Source organism: Astyanax mexicanus, chromosome 8 (assembly GCF_023375975.1).
Source record: "Astyanax mexicanus isolate ESR-SI-001 chromosome 8, AstMex3_surface, whole genome shotgun sequence".
Classification (NCBI taxonomy): domain Eukaryota; kingdom Metazoa; phylum Chordata; class Actinopteri; order Characiformes; family Acestrorhamphidae; genus Astyanax; species Astyanax mexicanus.
The window spans coordinates 1,751,533-1,757,641 of NC_064415.1; the positions used below are offsets into that span (position 1 = coordinate 1,751,533).

The window sequence follows — 6,109 nt, forward strand, 5'->3', positions numbered from 1 at the left end:
GCTAGCTAATGTTACTGAGGAGAAAACTAAGGTTAGTGCAGAGCTAGCTAATATTACTGAGGAGAAAACTAAGGTTAGTTGAGAGCTAGCTAATATTACTGAGGAGAAAACTATGGTTAGCGCAGAGATAGCTAATATTACTGAGGAGAAAACTAAGTTTAGTGCAGAGCTAACTAATATTACTGAGGAGAGAACTAAGTTTAGTGCAGAACTAGCTAATATTACTGAGGAGAAAACTTTGTTTAGTGCAGAGCTAGCTAATATTACTGGGAAGAAAACTAAATTTAGTGCAGAGCTAGCTAATATTACTGAGGAGAAAACTAAGGTTAGTGCAGAGCTAGCTAATATTACTGAGGAGAAAACTAAGGTTAGTGCAGAACTAGGTAATATTACTGAGGAGAAAACTAAGGTTTGCACAGAGCTAAATAATATTACTGAGGAAAGAACTAAGGTTAGTGCAGAGCTAGCTAATATTACTGGGAAGAAAACTAAGTTTAGTGCAGAGCTAGCTAATGTTACTGAGGAGAAAACTAAGGTTAGTGCAGAGCTAGCTAATATTACTGAGGAGAAAACTAAGGTTAGTTGAGAGCTAGCTAATATTACTGAGGAGAAAACTACGGTTAGCGCAGAGATAGCTAATATTACTGAGGAGAAAACTAAGTTTAGTGCAGAGCTAACTAATATTACTGAGGAGAGAACTAAGTTTAGTGCAGAACTAGCTAATATTACTGAGGAGAAAACTTTGTTTAGTGCAGAGCTAGCTAATATTACTGGGAAGAAAACTAAATTTAGTGCAGAGCTAGCTAATATTACTGAGGAGAAAACTAAGGTTAGTGCAGAGCTAGCTAATATTACTGAGGAGAAAACTAAGGTTAGTTGAGAGCTAGCTAATATTACTGAGGAGAAAACTACGGTTAGCGCAGAGATAGCTAATATTACTGAGGAGAAAACTAAGTTTAGTGCAGAGCTAGCTAATATTACTGAGGAGAAAACTAAGGTTAGTTGAGAGCTAGCTAATATTACTGAGGAGAAAACTAAGGTTAGTTGAGAGCTAGCTAATATTACTGAGGAGAAAACTAAGGTTAGTTGAGAGCTAGCTAATATTACTGAGGAGAAAACTAAGGTTAGTGCAGAGCTAGCTAATATTACTGAGGAGAAAACTAAGTGTAGTGCAGAGCTAGCTTATATTACTGAGGAAAAAACTAAGGTTAGTTGAGAGCTAGCTAATATTACTGAGGAGAAAACTAAGTTTAGTGCAGAACTAGGTAATATTACTGAGGAGAAAACTGAGGTTAGTTGAGAGCTAGCTAATATTACTGAGGAGAAAACTACGGTTAGCGCAGAGATAGCTAATATTACTGAGGAGAAAACTAAGTTTAGTGCAGAGCTAGCTAATATTACTGAGAAGAAAACTAAGCTTAGTTGAGAGCTAGCTAATATTACTGAGGAGAAAACTAAGCTTAGTGCAGAGCTAGCTAATATTACTGAGAAGAAAACTAAGATTAGTTGAGAGCTAGCTAATATTACTGAGGAGAAAACTAAGGTTAGTGAAGAGCTAGCTAATATTACTGAGGAGAAAACTAAGGTTAGCGCAGAGATAGCTAATATTACTGAGGAGAAAACTAAGTTTAGTGAAGAGCTAGCTAATATTACTGAGGAGAGAACTAAGCTTAGTGGAGAGCTAGCTAATATTACTGAGGATAAAACTAAGGTTAGTGCAGAGCTAGCTAATATTACTGAGGAGAAAACTAAGGTTTGCGCAGAGCTAACTAATATTTCTGAGGAAAGAACTAAGGTTAGCGCAGAGCTAGCTAATATTACTGTGGAGAAAACTAAGGTTAGTGCAGAGCTAGCTAATATTACTGAGGAGAGAACTAAGCTTAGTGCAGAGCTAGCTAATATTACTGAGGAGAGAACTAAGCTTAGTGGAGAGCTAGCTAATATTACTGAGGAGAAAACTAAGTTTATTGCAGAGCTAGCTAATATTACTGAGGAGAAAACTAAGATTAGTGCAGAGCTAGCTAATATTACTGAAGATAAAACTAAGGTTAGTGCAGAGCTAGCTAATATTACTGAGAAGAAAACTAAGGTTAGTTGAGAGCTAGCTAATATTACTGAAGAGAAAACTAAGTTTATTGCAGAGCTAGCTAATGTTACTGAGGAGAAAACTAAGGTTAGTGCAGAGCTAGCTAATATTACTGAGGAGAAAACTAAGGTGAGTTGAGAGCTAGCTAATATTACTGAGGAGAAAACAAAGTTTAGTTGAGAGCTAGCTAATATTACTGAGGAGAAAACTGAGGTTAGTTGAGAGCTAGCTAATATTACTGAGGAGAAAACTACGGTTAGCGCAGAGATAGCTAATATTACTGAGGAGAAAACTAAGTTTAGTGCAGAGCTAGCTAATATTACTGAGGAGAAAACTAAGGTTAGTTGAGAGCTAGCTAATATTACTGAGGAGAAAACTAAGGTTAGTTGAGAGCTAGCTAATATTACTGAGGAGAAAACTAAGTTTAGTGCAGAGCTAGCTAATGTTACTGAGGAGAAAACTAAGGTTAGTGCAGAGCTAGCTAATATTACTGAGGAAAAAACTAAGGTTAGTTGAGAGCTAGCTAATATTACTGAGGAGAAAACTAAGCTTAGTGCAGAGCTAGCTAATATTACTGAGAAGAAAACTAAGGTTAGTTGAGAGCTAGCTAATATTACTGAGGAGAAAACTAAGTGTAGTGCAGAGCTAGCTAATATTACTGAGGAGAAAACTGAGGTTAGTGCAGAGCTAGCTAATATTACCGAGGAGAAAATTAAGGTTAGTGCAGAGCTAGCTAATATTACTGAGGAGAAAACTAAGGTTAGTGCAGAACTAGGTAATATTACTGAGGAGAAAACTAAGGTTTGCACAGAGCTAACTAATATTACTGAGGAAAGAACTAAGGTTAGTGCAGAGCTAGCTAATATTACTGGGAAGAAAACTAAGTTTAGTGCAGAGATAGCTAATGTTACTGAGGAGAAAACTAAGGTTAGTGCAGAGCTAGCTAATATTACTGAGGAGAAAACTAAGGTTAGTTGAGAGCTAGCTAATATTACTGAGGAGAAAACTAAGGTTAGTGCAGAGCTAGCTAATATTACTGAGGAGAGAACTAAGTTTAGTGCAGAACTAGCTAATATTACTGAGGAGAAAACTTTGTTTAGTGCAGAGCTAGCTAATATTACTGGGAAGAAAACAAAGGTTAGTGCAGAGCTAGCTAATATTACTGAGGTGAAAACTAAGGTTAGTTGAGAGCTAGCTAATATTACTGAGGAGAAAACTACGGTTAGTGCAGAGCTAGCTAATATTACTGAGGAGAAAACTAAGGTTAGTTGAGAGCTAGCTAATATTACTGAGGAGAAAACTAAGGTTAGTTGAGAGCTAGCTAATATTACTGAGGAGAAAACTAAGGTTAGTGCAGAGCTAGCTAATATTACTGAGGAGAAAACTAAGTGTAGTGCAGAGCTAGCTTATATTACTGAGGAGAAAACTGAGGTTAGTTGAGAGCTAGCTAATATTACTGAGGAGAAAACTACGGTTAGCGCAGAGATAGCTAATATTACTGAGGAGAAAACTAAGTTTAGTGCAGAGCTAGCTAATATTACTGAGAAGAAAACTAAGCTTAGTTGAGAGCTAGCTAATATTACTGAGGAGAAAACTAAGCTTAGTGCAGAGCTAGCTAATATTACTGAGAAGAAAACTAAGGTTAAATGAGAGCTAGCTAATATTACTGAGGAGAAAACTAAGGTTAGTGAAGAGCTAGCTAATATTACTGAGGAGAAAACTAAGGTTAGCGCAGAGATAGCTAATATTACTGGGAAGAAAACTAAGTTTAGTGCAGAGATAGCTAATGTTACTGGGAAGAAAACTAAGTTTAGTGCAGAGATAGCTAATGTTACTGAGGAGAAAACTAAGGTTAGTGCAGAGCTAGCTAATATTACTGAGGAGAAAACTAAGGTTAGTTGAGAGCTAGCTAATATTACTGAGGAGAAAACTACGGTTAGCGCAGAGATAGCTAATATTACTGAGGAGAAAACTAAGTTTAGTGCAGAGCTAACTAATATTACTGAGGAAAGAACTAAGGTTAGCGCAGAGCTAGCTAATATTACTGAGGAGAAAACTAAGGTTAGTGCAGAGCTAGCTAATATTACTGAGGAGAGAACTAAGTTTAGTGCCGAACTAGCTAATATTACTGAGGAGAAAACTTTGTTTAGTGCAGAGCTAGCTAATATTACTGGGAAGAAAACTAAATTTAGTGCAGAGCTAGCTAATATTACTGAGGAGAAAACTAAGGTTAGTGCAGAGCTAGCTAATATTACTGAGGAGAAAACTGAGGTTAGTTGAGAGCTAGCTAATATTACTGAGGAGAAAACTACGGTTAGCGCAGAGATAGCTATTATTACTGAGGAGAAAACTAAGTTTAGTGCAGAGCTAGCTAATATTACTGAGGAGAAAACTAAGGTTAGTTGAGAGCTAGCTAATATTACTGAGGAGAAAACTAAGGTTAGTGAAGAGCTAGCTAATATTACTGAGGAGAAAACTAAGGTTAGCGCAGAGATAGCTAATATTACTGAGGAGAGAACTAAGCTTAGTGGAGAGCTAGCTTATATTACTGAGGATAAAACTAAGGTTAGTGCAGAGCTAGCTAATATTACTGAGGAGAAAACTAAGGTTTGCGCAGAGCTAACTAATATTACTTAGGAAAGAACTAAGGTTAGCGCAGAGCTAGCTAATTTTACTGTGGAGAAAACTAAGGTTAGTGCAGAGCTAGCTAATATTACTGAGGAGAGAACTAAGCTTAGTGCAGAGCTAGCTAATATTACTGAGGAGAGAACTAAGCTTAGTGGAGAGCTAGCTAATATTACTGAGGAGAAAACTAAGGTTAGTTGAGAGCTAGCTAATATTACTGAGGAGAAAACTAAGTTTATTGCAGAGCTAGCTAATGTTACTGAGGAGAAAACTAAGGTTAGTGCAGAGCTAGCTAATATTACTGAGGAGAAAACTAAGGTGAGTTGAGAGCTAGCTAATATTACTGAGGAGAAAACTGAGGTTAGTTGAGAGCTAGCTAATATTACTGAGGAGAAAACTACGGTTAGCGCAGAGATAGCTAATATTACTGAGGAGAAAACTAAGTTTAGTGCAGAGCTAGCTAATATTACTGATGAGAAAACTAAGGTTAGTTGAGAGCTAGCTAATATTACTGAAGAGAAAACTAAGGTTAGTTGAGAGCTAGCTAATATTACTGAGGAGAAAACTAAGTTTAGTGCAGAGCTAGCTAATGTTACTGAGGAGAAAACTAAGGTTAGTGCAGAGCTAGCTAATATTACTGAGGAAAAAACTAAGGTTAGTTGAGAGCTAGCTAATATTAATGAGGAGAAAACTAAGCTTAGTGCAGAGCTAGCTAATATTACTGAGAAGAAAACTAAGGTTAGTTGAGAGCTAGCTAATATTACTGAGGAGAAAACTAAGGTTAGTGAAGAGATAGATAATATTACTGAGGAGAGAACTAAGCTTAGTGGAGAGCTAGCTAATATTACTGAGGAGAAAACTAAGGTTAGTGCAGAGATAGCTAATATTACTGAGGAGAAAACTAAGTTTAGTGAAGAGCTAGGTAATATTACTGAGGAGAGAACTAAGCTTAGTGGAGAGCTAGCTAATATTACTGAGGATAAAACTAAGCTTAGTGCAGAGCTAGCTAATATTACTGAGGAGAGAACTAAGCTTAGTGGAGAGCTAGCTAATATTACTGAGGAGAAAACTAAGGTTAGTGCACAGCTAGCTAATATTACTGAGGAGAAAACTAAGTTTAGTGCAGAGCTAGCTAATATTACTGAGGATAAAACTAAGGTTAGTGCAGAGCTAGCTAATATTACTGAGAAGAAAACTAAGGTTAGTTGAGAGCTAGCTAATATTACTGAGAAGAAAACTAAGGTTAGTTGAGAGCTAGCTAATATTACTGAGGAGAAAACTAAGGTTAGTTGAGAGCTAGCTAATATTACTGAGGAGAAAACTAAGGTTAGTTGAGAGCTAGCTAATATTACTGAGGAGAAAACTAAGGTTAGTTGAGAGCTAGCTAATATTACTGAG

At 36.7% G+C, this 6,109-nt stretch overlaps 2 protein-coding genes and 1 long non-coding RNA gene across 9 annotated transcripts in view; 1 reads left to right on the forward strand and 2 right to left on the reverse strand.

The window, feature by feature from the left end:
• The window catches only part of LOC111191213 (nuclear factor 7, ovary-like), a 430,228-nt gene that overhangs the window by 375,993 nt on the left and 48,126 nt on the right, over positions 1-6,109 (reverse strand). The window lies entirely within an intron of this gene.
• LOC111190634 (E3 ubiquitin-protein ligase TRIM39-like) overlaps positions 1-6,109 on the reverse strand; it is a 419,370-nt gene that overhangs the window by 343,385 nt on the left and 69,876 nt on the right. The gene's annotated exons all lie outside the window — the stretch shown is intronic.
• The window catches only part of LOC125803919 (uncharacterized), a 112,288-nt gene that overhangs the window by 38,671 nt on the left and 67,508 nt on the right, over positions 1-6,109 (forward strand). The gene's annotated exons all lie outside the window — the stretch shown is intronic.